The sequence below is a fragment of the Dysidea avara genome, chromosome 6 (assembly GCF_963678975.1).
Source record: "Dysidea avara chromosome 6, odDysAvar1.4, whole genome shotgun sequence".
Classification (NCBI taxonomy): Eukaryota; Metazoa; Porifera; class Demospongiae; order Dictyoceratida; family Dysideidae; genus Dysidea; species Dysidea avara.
This window is the reverse complement of record NC_089277.1, coordinates 31,647,628-31,662,472: the sequence shown is the minus strand read 5'-3', so window position 1 is coordinate 31,662,472 and position 14,845 is coordinate 31,647,628. Positions and strand designations below refer to the sequence as shown.

The 14,845-nt window shown below is 37.3% G+C and overlaps 2 long non-coding RNA genes across 2 annotated transcripts in view; one reads left to right on the top strand and one right to left on the bottom strand.

Moving 5' to 3' along the window:
- Positions 1-14,845, top strand: part of LOC136257936 (uncharacterized) — a 115,360-nt gene that overhangs the window by 27,572 nt on the left and 72,943 nt on the right. The window lies entirely within an intron of this gene.
- On the bottom strand, positions 7,077-13,630 carry LOC136257962 (uncharacterized). Its single transcript, XR_010702464.1, has 3 exons — positions 13,542-13,630; positions 8,188-8,326; positions 7,077-7,232 (listed from the first exon to the last, which is right to left on the bottom strand). It is a non-coding gene; the product is annotated as an uncharacterized lncRNA (long non-coding RNA).

Below are 14,845 nucleotides of genomic sequence, written 5' to 3'. Positions count from 1 at the left end.
ATCTTTTTCTTCAATTAAAGAACGTCAAATGTGTGAGCTTGCAAAACTGCTGCTCTGGCTATGAAGACCTACAAAATGCAAAAGGGTATAATTTTTAGGTTTTTTACACACAAAATATTTGAGGGGAAAACATTCGCGGTTGGCAGCATAATCGCGAAAACCGTGAATGCTTTCCCCCTCAAAAGTTTTGCCATATACGGTAATGTTCTATCAAAGGAGCCCAAAAAGCCCAGAGTGTGCATATTTGGTTTACTATTTACTAATAGTAGCTGTCTCTTGGTTGCTAGGAGATTAAACATTCAGGAGAGTAACCACTAGTGTACCAATGCCAACCTCTCTGCTGTACAGAAACCTCACAAAATCATAATAGTGTCTCAACACATCATGTTTATGGCTAGAGTGCCTTACATCAAAGAATGCCTACTACAGGCAGTGTTATAGGCCACCTGTGTCCATGCAAAGTATAATGTGTCCTGCCAAGTTTGGATTTGTCCTGACACTTAAGAATTCTTATTGGGAGCACAGGGGCGGATCCAGAGTTTGGAAAGAGGGGGGGGCACCTTTCTGAAAAACAGTTGAAGACCAAAAAAACTTGCTGAAAACCAGTTGAAGACCAAAAAAAAAAAAAAGAAAAAAAAGGTCACGACAATAATAGCTAGTTATCCTTACCAACTATATCACGTCTGTTATGTAAAATAAAATCCTATTTATAGCTTCATAGGTAAGCTACACTGCCTCATGAACATTGTGACTGCTTTATTAGAGTAATTGACTGCTCTATTAAAGTATCTCGATCTTGTATGCAATTTCTTGAAGGGGGGGGGGGCATTTGCCCCAAATGCCCCATCCTGGATCCGCCATTGGAGCACTGATGTATAGCATTGGAATTTGGCTTAATACTGAAATGAAACTTTTAATTTGAAAAATGGGCTGTATCATGCATTACACAAAAACACCTTTTAATAATTTAATTACATTGTTATACTGAGATATTAAGCCACAAATATGTCACAAGACAAAGAACCAGAAGTACTGGTATTAGACATTTTACAATGGGAAAGGTAGTGAAAGTCTAATGTGCAGGTGGCAATACCAAGCTCTATCTCCTTTTCAACTTTATAGTGTTCCAAGCTTAAGATTACTTGAATGTTCTGCTGGAAAACAACTAATTGTGTAGTTGCTTGTAGCTCAACTTGTAGTGCTTCACAATATCAAAGCTCACTGGCTTCATTATGCTTCACTGAAGTAAGATTAGTTCGGTTCGTTTACAAAGCTGGGTTAGCAGTACCATGAAACAAACAATGTTATCAATGTTACACTTTCCTGAGTCACTTCTCCACCTGGTAGGGATAATATCTCATGCATATCTTGCCAGTAGTGCCATTGAAATAGTTTCTTTCTTGCATTTCTCTACCTCCATTCACTGTATTGGACGCTTAAAATATCCAAGAAATAAACTTAGATGTGGTTTGACCACTGTGCTGTTGATTTATAGTCCCTTTAACAGGAATTCTTGAGTGTTCTTCACCACAAGACCAGCGTAAATTCACTAACTACCTCCTTTAGGCTTGTAACTGGATGTACAATGTAGCAGAATTTCTTAATGCATTTCAAGTTGTGGTAGATATGATGTGAAACTAAATTGAATCTACCAGTACATGCACATTTCTGTCGCTTTTAATAGAACCTAAAGTTTCTTTGTCTGATGTGTTATGACATAATATAGTCGACTATAACCACAATACACTATAGGAAACAAAATCTGACTAAATCACATGCACCAACCTATCCCACTAGCAGTGTTGGGCAAGTTACTTTGTAAAATTAACTAGTTACATATTACATATCACTTGCAACCAAACTATTTAGTTATGGTTACATATTACTCATAAAATAAAGTAACTATATTAATGTATTACTTTGTGTCCACAGCCTTAAGCTGTCATGTGTGAAACTACCACCTTATCACATGACATGATTGCGTTGTTGGAAAATGTGCAAATCTTGTTATATGTAAGAAGCTGACGAATAAGCTTCATTAATTTGTTGTGGCTAGGCATGACTCAGTGGATTACTAACGAGATTAGTAACTTTGTTACATGTAGTAATGATATTACGTGATATTCCGTAATATTACAGTAATTATATTACTTAGGTAACACATTACATTTGTAAGTAAAGTAACTTGAGTTATATTACCTGTTTTTATAGCGTATTTCGTTATATTACTTAGTTACCACAAAAGTAAAAATATTATGTAACACGCTACTTATATAACATGTTACTCCCAACACTGCCCACTAGCAGAGTTGGGGGTAACTAGTTACTTTTGTAACTAAGTTACGTAACGGATTACTTTTAAAGTAACTAGTAATATAACTAGTTACTTGCTTTGTAACGAGTAACTTGTAACTAGGAGTAATTGTCTGAAAAGTATCTAAGTTACAATAGTAACTAGTTACAACTAATTATGCTTTAAAAGCAAGAGCACTTTAATTTTTGTGTCATATATATGCTATAGACACATTAAGTAGACAGATTCTGTGTACTGTTCTCTATGATTCAGCTTGAGTAACAGACGTAGCAATAATTAAAACTGACCTGAAATAGCAACAGAATTGTTATTTCAAGTGCACATATGTATTGAATCCTGTAATGATCCATATTTGAGCAAAATTCATCTTACAAAAGCAAACTACAAGCCATAATTTATACTACAAAAGTAACTAGTAACTAGAGTACTTAGTTACCTTTTGAAAAGTAACTGTAACTGTAACTAAGTTACATGGAATAAAAGTAACGTGTAACTAGTAACTAGTTACTTTTCTGAAGTAACTACCCCAACTCTGCCCACTAGTAGCAAGGACTGATAATGACCAAAGTGTATTTTACCATTTCAGAGGACTTTTCATCTTTAAAATGTGACTGGATCTGCAAGAACCCTATATGGAGCGCATTTGTCAAAGTTTCAGCTCTAGAAGCCCAAGAACTCTCAAAGTTACAGCACTACGAAGTCGCAACAACAGAAAAATCAATCATGAAGCCACTGTGATCTTCTTGTGGTAGTGGTGACAAATTTAGGACAAAAGGTCAATAGATTACCTTTTTTCCTTCACCAGCTAACAGGTGACATACAACTTACACCATCAGGTTCTCCATGAACAAGCAAATCCATTGCTGGGTAAGTATATAGGCTCTTCCTATACCAGGGCAAAGGTGAAAATGTGAGGAAAAAAAAGCAATAGTGAACCGCTTGTCCAACCCAAAGCAGATTAATGCCCATATCTTCCATCTCATTGTGAGCCTAGTACTAACACGTAACAAAGATTTTGGAACTCCTCTTGCTTTTGGGATTGTAATGCTATACCAAAGTTTTGGGCATTCTTTCCTTCGTTGCAAAACAAGGGCTTAAAAATTTATGGATATTTTTACAATTTTGTAAATAATCTACCCATTGCATTTATTGCATTCTACTGTAAAATTAGGCTTGCACAAACACATGGGACTCTTACACAAATGTCCACCATTCTACTAAAAATTAGTAAAGGTATCTTAGAAACTTGCACATACACACGTATGAAGGTGGTTTTATTGAAGAGATGATGACAAACTTCTTTACGTCTATCACACACACATACCATTGGGGCTACAGAAAGATAAGCAGGCAAATAAATTATGATAACTACAGTTTAACTGGTTTGAGACTGACATCCCTGAGCAATGGTTTAATTTAAAACTTGTGTATTTTTTGGTTTCTCCAATAATTATTACATTAGACGTTTGCTTAATGCTGACATGCTCACAAAGCCAGAGCGGGCCATTTTACAGTTTCCATTGTGTTGGTTTCCTTATCTAGGTATGAAAAAGTAGAATAGGCTTGCCACACAAGCTCACAAGTAGACCTGTTTGAAAGCAGTTTCACCAAAAAGCAGACTGGCCATACTCTTACACTTCTAGTATATTAGTACCTGATATTAGGAAATTATCAATACCACATGGAGTTCTTTGGCTGATAGCTATATAGTTACTCTACAACAAGACAATATGAAATGCACAATTTGCTGGTACCCAGATTTCAAGGTTTTCAAGTAGAGAAAAGAAATTTTTAAAAAGCATCCTATTCACTAGTCTGTTTTAGACCACAGCAAGATGAAATGCTACAATTTCATTGGCTACTTACAGGTATCTAAATCCTTCAGATCCCTTGTTTATGTCTCACTAGATCCCTGTCTCGGGGGCGATATAAAAGATGGCTATTATGCACCTGTAACATTGGCAACACCTATTATATATACTATGTACCCGGGATTGGAAATGGAGACACGTGATCCAATGGACAAATTTCATAATAATGAAAAAATCGACCGTTGCCCCTAGCAACCTAAACTTTACATTATTTGTAGGTGTTAGTGTCTTAAGTCACCTCTCCAAGTTTTGAAGAAGATAGCACATATAAGTCATGAGATGACATTTTGAAGTTGCAATTTTCCCATGCATTGTCAATGAGAGGGGGTAACAGTTGCCCCTTCTCGGTAATTACACAAATCATGGGATTCAAAGAATGTCATATCTTATGACCTATATACACTATCCATATATAACTTGGAGAGATTATTGTTGACATTCACACCTACAAATTATGTAAAATTGAAATATATGTACTTTTTGAATTTTTGGTTTTTACATATGTTGAAATACCTCATTTTTGTGATTGCCCAGAAGGGTCAACTGTAGCTCTCTCACATAGATATGTATGGGAAAACCACAAATTTCAAAATGTCATATCTTTTGACATAATACGCTATCCTTTCAAAATTTGGAGAAGTTACTTTAGACATCATCACCTAGAAAATAATGGGAAATTCAGGTTGCTAGGGGCAACAGTTACTTCTATATGCTACAAAACCTTATTATGAAATTTGTCTATTACTTGTGTACATTTGCTCTAATCAGTCCACGTTGGAGCGCACCCCCCAAATAACTGCCCATTTTTCAAAGTGTTTGTATGGTATAAGACAAAGGAGAAGGCTTAACATCCAGGTTGAGATACGCCTAAAGCCACTAATACTGGTAGGTCAATAGTTGCTTAGGCGCCTACTGGGGCCAAAATTCATACCTAGTGAATTCGCTGTTCTGTTGTGTCAAAACCATTTAGCCGATGGACTCAAAAAAGTTTTGGGGGGTGTGCAGTGTAGTGGGAACATTTTCAACCCACAAAAAATGTATACAAGATCAGTGTTTAGTTACCTAAGTGGTACTAGCTAACTAAGTAATTATGTCTCTTTCTTAGCTGTTTTGCCCCCTACCCCAGGCCTGTAGCCTGTACAAGAATATGGTAAAACTCTTAAGTGCTTCTGGTCTCAATCATTTGTAAACCTGACAATTTCACAAGTTAAAATGATAGGCAATTCTGTATAGAGTGGTACTGTACAGCTCTCAAACTTGAATAGTACTTCAGCTAGTCAAAATCTTTATCCAAAGATCTAATAATAGCTACACATTTTTAACATTTGAGTCACCTGGAGCACTGATTGAGATGTTCTATGCACTACTGGAGATTTTGTCCATGAAAATCCAATGAATAAAATGTTCACCCTGTGAAAAGTGAAGTTTTCATTGGGTGGTCCCAATGAAATTTTATTTTCATAGCATTTTCATAGGAAAATTTAATGAAAAATTACCACTGAAAACTCTGTGAAACTATTTTTCATTGGTAATTTTTCATTGGTTTTTCATTAAATTTCCTATGAAAATGCTATAAAAATAAAATTTCATTGGGACCACCCAATGAAAACCTCACTTTTCACAGGATGAACATTTTTTTTATTGGATAAAATCTCCAGTAGTGATACCATATGCATATTTTGTACTATATGCGTATGGTATAGAACATATATCTCCAAGTGTACAATGTTGTGCATGTTTCTGTGTTGGAACAGAAAGTCATTTGAGTGTACATATGTACATAATGAATTCTGTATGTTATATGGTTCCTACCACTATACTCAATTTCACGTCAGTGCTATTCACAGCAACTATACAGACTATAGATAAGTGACATAATGTCATAGATGACTCCATTGCTGGATAAGTACAACCATCCCTCTAGCAATATGTTGCAACATACACTGTTGTGCCGTACTGTCATGTTGTTAATTTTGGAGAAAAGGTTTAGTCTACTGTTACAAATGACAAGTTACTGTTTATTGTTTCTTAAAGTCAATGTTTGTTGTTCAAATTTATTTTCCAGTGCTGCCCTGTTTGAAGGCTACCTTTTGTCATAGTATAAATAGAGCAGTATTATAACACTTTTTCTCTCTGCTAAAGACTCTGTAAAGGTTGCTCCTAATCTCTACAAGAAGTTTTATTGATAGCTGAATTCTATAAGAAGTTTTGCTGAGAACTAGCTGAAGAAGAAGTGAGACTAAACTTTTTATTGTTGTTATCTTGGAACTAGAAATAGCTGAAGAAGAAGAGAGACTTAACTGTTTATTGCTGTTATTTTGTACGCCACAAGATTATTAAAATCATTCTTTAATTAAGTTGTCTTGAAACCACACTTTCTGGGCCCATAACCCAGAGGTCGATGGATCGAGACCATCCTCTGTTACCAGAAAGTGTGGTTTCAAGACAACTTAATTTTAAGAATGATTTTAATAATCTTGTGGCATACAAAACAACAGCAATTAACAGTTAAGTCTCTCTTCTTCTTCAGCTATTTCTAGTTCCAAGATAACAACAATAAACAGTTCAGCCTAACTTCTTCTTCAGCTAGTCCTCAGCAAAACTTCTTGTAGAATTCAGCTATCAATAAAACTTCTTGTAGAGTTTAGGAGCAACCTTTACAGAGTCTTTAGCAGAGAGAAAAAGTGTTATAGTACTGCTCTATTTATACTATGACAAAAGGTAACCTTCAAAAAGGGCAGCACTGGAAAATAAATCTGAACAACAAACATTGACTTCTGAAATAATAAACAGTGACTTCAAGAAACAATAAACAGTAACTTGTCATTTGTAACAGTACAGTAGACTAAAGCTTTTCTCCATTTTATTACTAAGAACAGCTTGAACTTGGTACAGCATAGCAATTATATAATTTTTCTATAGTCAAGTTGTCCGCTATAAAAATCTATCAGTTTCAATGTGAGATGAAGTTTTCACAGCAAAAAACACTGTCATTGTATTCCTTGACAAGTGGTAGAAAGATACAGCACAGGAAGAGTTTTGTTGACCTACAAAAACAAGTCTACATAAAGATTGAGCTACATTTATTTAGCAAATGTAACATTAACATTATACAATGTACAGTAGAACCTGTTCTGTATAAAAAGGTCTCCTCTCTGAAAATGGCCAGCTTTAATCCCTTTAGTGAGGCAGCTATACACTAGCCCAATTGAATAAAGCAAACATCAAGAAATGTTGGCCTGAAGTTGACCGGCTTAGGACAGGTTCCACTGTACATCAAACACATTGATGTCATGCATTCACAATGCAACAGTCAAAAAGAGAGGGAAATAACAGTAATCATATACTGCACTGTGCTAAGCAGAGATGCCGTGTACGTTTATCACCACTACTCTTGCCTGCTATGGTACATTCACTTTAAGGTAAGTGAGGTCAGGTAATTCTGGACACTTAGCTTGTCCTCAGCAATAACATATAATTGTACAGGAAATGCACTATAAGATAGGCCTTGCAACCATAGCTACAGTTACTGTTAACTTATCAATGGAACATGCTGCAGTTGTTTTAGGACTGGTACCCATACTGTTAGGCCAGACCATTTTTTTTCTTTGTCACTGGGTAGGGAGAGAAATGATCCGTTTCAAATCCCCAATTGTCATGAAGTTACACCACAAGCGTGCAATATTAGTGACCCCTTGTGCTTAAATTACATTACATTTGATAAAACAACAATAACCAGAAGACTTCAAAAACTTTAGACACCAACTGGATGGTTCAACTATTTCATTACAATGGAAAGATCCACCAGGCTATGCCATCAATGTCATTGTTTCATTCTCCCAAACTCATCTACCTATTCACACCAGCAAAGTTTCTACTCTAAGGGCTACTTTCCATCTAGAAATGCACTCTAATTTTGTAATTACATAAAATTTAATTTGTTTTGTAATTTCACTAGCCATATCACCTGTGCTGTCTGCTCTGTAACAATAATATACGTACCATTGTGTCTGAGCATAATCTGAGTAATTCAATCTCGAATTCAATGAACTGGTGACCTCGCCGCTGGCCGCCCTGCCCCACCTGTTGAGTTCACCTGGTCAGCTACTGTAACTCCAAATAATTCCTTCATTTAGTAAACCTACGAAATACAAATGTTGAGTTAAGTAGCCCTTATATCTCTATTAGCTAGCTATGAGAAAATGAAAAGAATCAACTACTCGTCTGGCTAGGTGCTTCGCTGTCATAAGGGTGCACTCCAACGCGGCTAGTTTGGATAAAAACGTGGCGTTTCCAATCCCGGGTACGTAGTATATATATAATCTGACCTGTAACATTAGCAACACCTGTAACATTGGCAACACTTAACCGGCCTGTAACATTGGCTACACATGGGCATTTAACAGGATAGCAAGTGCCATAACATGCGTAACAAGTATTATAAGGTACAGGTAGTCTCGCGTGGCCAAACTTTGTGACCTCTATGGTCTATGGTCACGAGATAAGGTCTGGCCACATGAGACTAAGGTACAGGGAGAGGTGTATTGAGCTACATTTCTCATGTCACAAGCAGCTGTGAGGATACAACAAGCAGCAGCGAAGGTACAACAACAAGTTGTGGTCTAAATTAGTTAGACATCAAAACAAAACACACAGGGTTCTACAGAATTTATAAACCCTCAGGCCCTGTAGTAGCACCCTCGCTTCACTCGTGTGCCTCAACAAAGGGTCTTTAGGGTTTCTAAATTCCTTTGAACTCTGTGTTTTGATGTCCAACTATTATATAGACCCTGTGCACACTAGTGATGCCATGATATGAAATATCACGATATCATGAGATTTATCATGATAGTGAAAATATTAATGAATTGAATGTGTTAACACCAGTCATTCTACATAATACTTAGCTATAACAATGATGTGACAAAGTTGACACTTGTTTTTTATGCATCACTACATGTTGCCAGAGAAATATCCTCATATTTTGCAAACAGCAAGTGATTTTTCAATAAATGATTTGTGCATTATTTTTTATATATCACAATAATTATAAGTTCTTCTCTATCACAATTATCAACAATTATCGTGATGTACAATATACCGTGGCATCACTAGTGTACACTAAGACATGATTTGGTAAAAAGTTGCTATGGTTTCAGATTTCATGCTGATCTACCAGAATCTCGGGGGAAAGGGAAAAGTACCAAGTATTCTATTGCAAAAACCTTCTCTATGTAGAATAACTCACCATGGAACATGCATAGTGTTATGTACTTTTACATAGTAAGGCCACTTCAACTAATCTTTTGTTTCTTGGGCCTGACCAATCCTATTTTTCACAACAACAAAAATCATGTTAATCACGTGATCACCTTGCAAGTAGTGAAAATGCCATGAGGGGGTTGCAAAGTTACTTTTAAGCTGTCATAAAAGTAAGTAATACTCAATACCTTAACCTACTAACAAGTGATACAGCAATCATGATGTACCTTAGCCACTGTTTGACTCGCAAAATCACTCTTCAGCTGGCAAAAATAATTTATCTGACCCTGTACTTGGGCTGAATTTGGCCCGAAAAAGAAAAAGTGGCCTAACTTACTTTGTTAACGTGCCAAGCCTTTGTGTACACATGGTCTATATAGACTTTTGTAGTAGTCTGACAGGTCACATGAAGTTTAGATTAACAACAATAATAATAAATACCACCAAAGAAGTCTCACACACAAGTCAACACACAAAATTTTCCTGTGGGGGCACGCCCCCAAATCTTCCCAAACTCCCCTAGTTAGAGCATGCCTAGTGTGCTTCAACAGACCTTCCAACTCACCTGCATTTTGCAGGTGACCCAGCATTTAGGGTGTTTCACCAGCTCACCTGCATAATTGAATTATCACCCACATGCCAGTCAGAAACTCACTAAAGACTTCTTCTAAAACATAAGGACCTACTGAAACTAGTAGACATCAGATGAGACACTATTATATATGATTGTGGGTTTAAATTGCAACCACATGAGAAGATGTTAAACAGAGTACCAATGATGGGAGTTGTTTATGATGATGATATTCTGGTCGATTATTCAACTGTTCTGTGTTTGATGTGATTTTGTGTGAGTATTAATACTGAGAGGAATTCTAACAAAGGACAGTGCAGGTGTGAGCTGTGACCGCAGAGTCTCTGAAGCACTTTGTGTTAAAAGCATAACAGGAATATTACCTGGTGAGGGGAGTTGATAAGGTGAAAGTCCAGTCGTATCCACATCACGTGATGCAAACTGGACATCATACAGGATGGCAGATGCGTAGCTGTAATGTTTGTAGTTAAGTCATCCAGTAGTGAATAAGTTGCAGTTACAGCAGTGTATAGGTTTAGCTAGGGGCAATGCACTTTAACCAATACTAATTGTGTATGATGAATACTTGTTTTTGAGCCCTCATGAATGTGGACTCTGCATACACTTTGCTAACTACAGGGAGTTAAGGGTAGATTCATGCACACAAAGCTATTCAGATATTGGAAAGTCTGGCTTCACACACCTGTTCCCACATAAGAATATCCTAGATCTCAGGCCTGCCAACCCTCATGGATTTACCGTGAGACTCACAACTTCACTACCAAGCTCAAGGTCCCACAAGCAGTAACTCTAAACTCACAAATTTTTAGTTAAGCCTACCAATTCTCATGGGTCATCACTATAAAACTTTTCCAACCCGTTCCAGTTATTGAAAGATTTCCTGGGTATATAATTGTGGCACAACTAATAATAGAGGCAAGATCACATGATTATAAAGGCGGGAATTGTTGCAAGAACTCACCTTTGGTCTTCTATTTAATTGGAGAGGATTTAGAGCGAGAACTAGAGTTGATTTTAAGCAGTCAGAACTCTGATCAGAATATACCAACCCTGAAGTGCTTGGTTTGCACATTACACAAGAGGCAACAGCACCTGCTTTCATGGGTTTGTAGTCTACAAATGGTAGGTACTATGTGTTTGGTTAGTAATTGTGACTGGGCCTGCAAAAACAGGGCATGTAGACACAAGCTACACTTTGTTATGCTACAAGTCATATCTCATTATCAGTACTGGAACAGAATATTTGCATCTCTAAATCATCAAATGATATTATAAGCACCTAGTGGCTTATATTGAGAATGTTCCATATCCAGTCACATGTTACAATTTCACAGCCATAAAGAGCATAGATAGTATATTCTAGCAGTGCTGTCTATTAAAAGAGTAACTGTTTCAACACACAATGGCTTCCGAGTAAGTACATTTAGCTGGTGAAATAAGACTCACATGCACACATTTACTTCAGGTGTAGCTATTCCAAGCATACATTAGTGACACACAACATGTTTTAAATGCTAATACAAGGGGTAGTCACTTCAATACTGTCTGTTGAAACACTTGCAAATAGGATCAAGATTCAATCAAATGATCAAGGGTGTCTTGTGCAGTGAATCAACCAATCAAGATGTCCTTAAAAGGGATGATAAAGCACCATTGAAAGCTAACTTTTAGCATACACAAGAATTTACTAGTGTTTTACAGTAGACTATCAATAATCAAGGCTCTTTTATAGGCGAAATCAAGTGATCAAGGCAAAATTTTGACAATAAAAATTCTCAGTGATTCCAGTTGCAAGTGTATCAACTGGCGGTACGGAAGTGACTACCACTTGCCATATGAAGATGGGAATGTGTATAATTGTGGCCTACCTGCTCATTGTACAAGGCCGGAGGAGACGGTCCGGTTGGTCAGGCCTGAGCCGGACCAATAATCTGGAGTTGAACTAACTAACTGACCAGCTCGAACTACATTACTCTCACGCAATCTTTGGACGATCACATCTACATGCAGCTACGTACATTTTACAGATGTAATTGAAAAGCATGCCACGAGTAGTTGCCTAGTTTCTCAGCCTAACTAAAGCACAGAACTACACGTATAGTACCTCCAATTACCTTACAGTACAGCATAGCATTCGTATCGTTTTGTACAGAAATGATTGTGGGTTCTACGTACAGTATCACGTGTGCTGACAGTTGGCATTTATCACGTGTAAGGCAGGTGCCTTCTTTGATTCTAAACCAGCACACTTATATCAATCTTCATAAAATAATCATTAGCATTTTCCTTGGCTTGTCTCTCTTGGCTTCTTTTACTGGGCGAAGGGCTGGCAGTGACAAACCAGCGAAGGGCTGGCAGTGACAAACCAGATGACTCATTCCGTGGCAAGAAGCTGTACACCCATACATTACATGGTGGCCATCTGGATGAGATGTTGAGTAGAAATCACTCCTCTTCAACTACCCACTCGTCCTGTCGAGATACTGAGCAAACTCTCAGTCTCACCCACATCGCGCCATTTTCGAATACTGATTGGTCTCGTGACTGTCCACCAGTATATTTAATTTACTATACGTGATGATCCGTTCACTTCATACAAACCAGTATAGTAGTATACTGTATTTTTGTAGCTGTGTAGCTTTTTAATGTAGCTGTGTGAATTCACTGTATAGCAATTATATCCTAGCTAAAGGGGGCCATGCTGCATGGGTTCCCTGTGAAATTTGGTTGCAAGTTGCTATAGCTAGTTTTACTTTAAAATTTAGCATCAATTTAAAATTTTAAGGCATTTTCAAGCCTTTAAATTGCAAAAATTCTGCAGTTCCTGGGGGTTGCACCCCCAGACCCCCCTTGAACTTCTAATTGCTAGCTATAACTAAATGAACCATACAGCAAGCTTCATGCTCTGTCCCCTGGGTATGTCAGGTCTACAATAATTTTATACATAGTATAGAAAGTCTGAAGAACAACAGATAGGCTTGAGCATATTTATATAGCTAGCAGTGAAATATCACTAAAATTGCATATCTGAGTGTCTAATCTTCAAAAATTTCCTGTGGAGGCATGCCCCGAGGCATGCCCCCAGAATGCTTGTGCTTCGCACACTGTGCAACAGTTCCTCTCTCATTGGTATGTATATAGTAGCAATTTCAACATTATAGTCAATGGCCTGACCAACTCAATTTTCCCTCCTCCGGCCCTGTTGTATGGGCATGGCGGCTGTTGCAATTTGTTGTGTCTGCCTATAATAATGTGCAGATACTGTGGATATAAAGACCAAGTTTAAAATTAAAGGTTTTTCTGTCTCCTAGGCTGGCAGGCTGAGATCTACCCTTGTCGCCTAAGCCTGAACCAACTTTGAAATTTCTAGATCCGCCAGCCATTGATTTAATAAGTACAAACTACAAAAAGTTGAAAACAGCTAGCTATGCAAAAATTATACACAAATTTACCTGTGCAACTGTAATTTAAATCGAGTGAACAAGTATCTTGCGTAACTGACCTGGCGCACAAGTGATATCATAGAACCTCCCGAGGAACCTCCATCATCACATCAAGCCCCTGATCACATCCATCCGCCTGCCCTTTCAGTAAATCACGTGAAATTCATCGCTGGGCGTGGCGCGTATTTAAAAGCAACTCTCCTTCCGCTGCTTATGCTTCATACAACATGGCGAAAAGAGAGGTAGGACTTTTACGTAACTCTAATAGTAAATGTTTGTACAGTATTTGTGCAAGGGGTAGCCTGCGTGCAAAAATATGTGTAGCACAACAAGTATATTAATTCACTCCAGAAACATTCTATTGATCATACGTTACCACGTATATCATATGTAAGAGATTGTCACTAGCTTTTGACTGTACTTAGGTAGGTCAATGGTCATGCAAGCTAGGCAACAAAATCATTCTATGTGCACTACTTGTGGGCCGGATGTATTCAAAACCCACAATCAAAACTATATGTGAGTTTACAGGAATTATAATGCCACTCACAAGAAGTAAGGATCTCCAACAAGATCTTTCAAAGTTCCAGCAGATAACAAGTTGCTATGATTGTAATGATGTTTCTTCATAGCTGTTGGGAACACACACCAAGAAATTAGCTGGTATGTGACCGGACCTGTGAAAATACTATAGGGTGGGCACAAGCTACATCCTGCCACACAACTGGTCATATCTTAGTATATAGAATATTTGCATTCTGTAACTTGTATCAAATAGCCATTTAAACGTTTAATAAGGGCCGGCAGAAGAGTGCATGACCATAGTATGATACAATAAAAAAGTTTTGAGTAATGGAAGTTTGAAATGCAGGCAAATTTTATGCCCTATTTTTGCAAGCCCACACTTGTTATGGTACAAGTGCCAGTACACATTGGAAAATAAGAAATAAAGCAGTCAAACACTGAAACATTTTAAGACACACAAAGTCAAGGTGGATTTTTGCCCAGTCAAGACCTTGACTGCAGTTGCATTTGAACTTGTGTATGTCACATGTGTTGCTATTGGCTATATAGCTATGTGAAGTTAAATTAAATGTCTATTAACTTCAAGGAGGGCATGCAATCCACCTCAGGTTAATGATAAAGTTAAATATTCAAGATAACCAGCACCATGAATCTGATAAGAATCTGAACTAAAATAATTAAATTGCATCATTCTATGGAATGGTGGAGTTTCTGGCTCAACCAAAACAAGTTGATGTTGTGTTACTTCTAAAAACCAGGCGCCATGCAGCTAGGTAACTCATCTGGAATTAACTATAGACAGTATATGCTACTATGAATTAACCAACTATATATTACT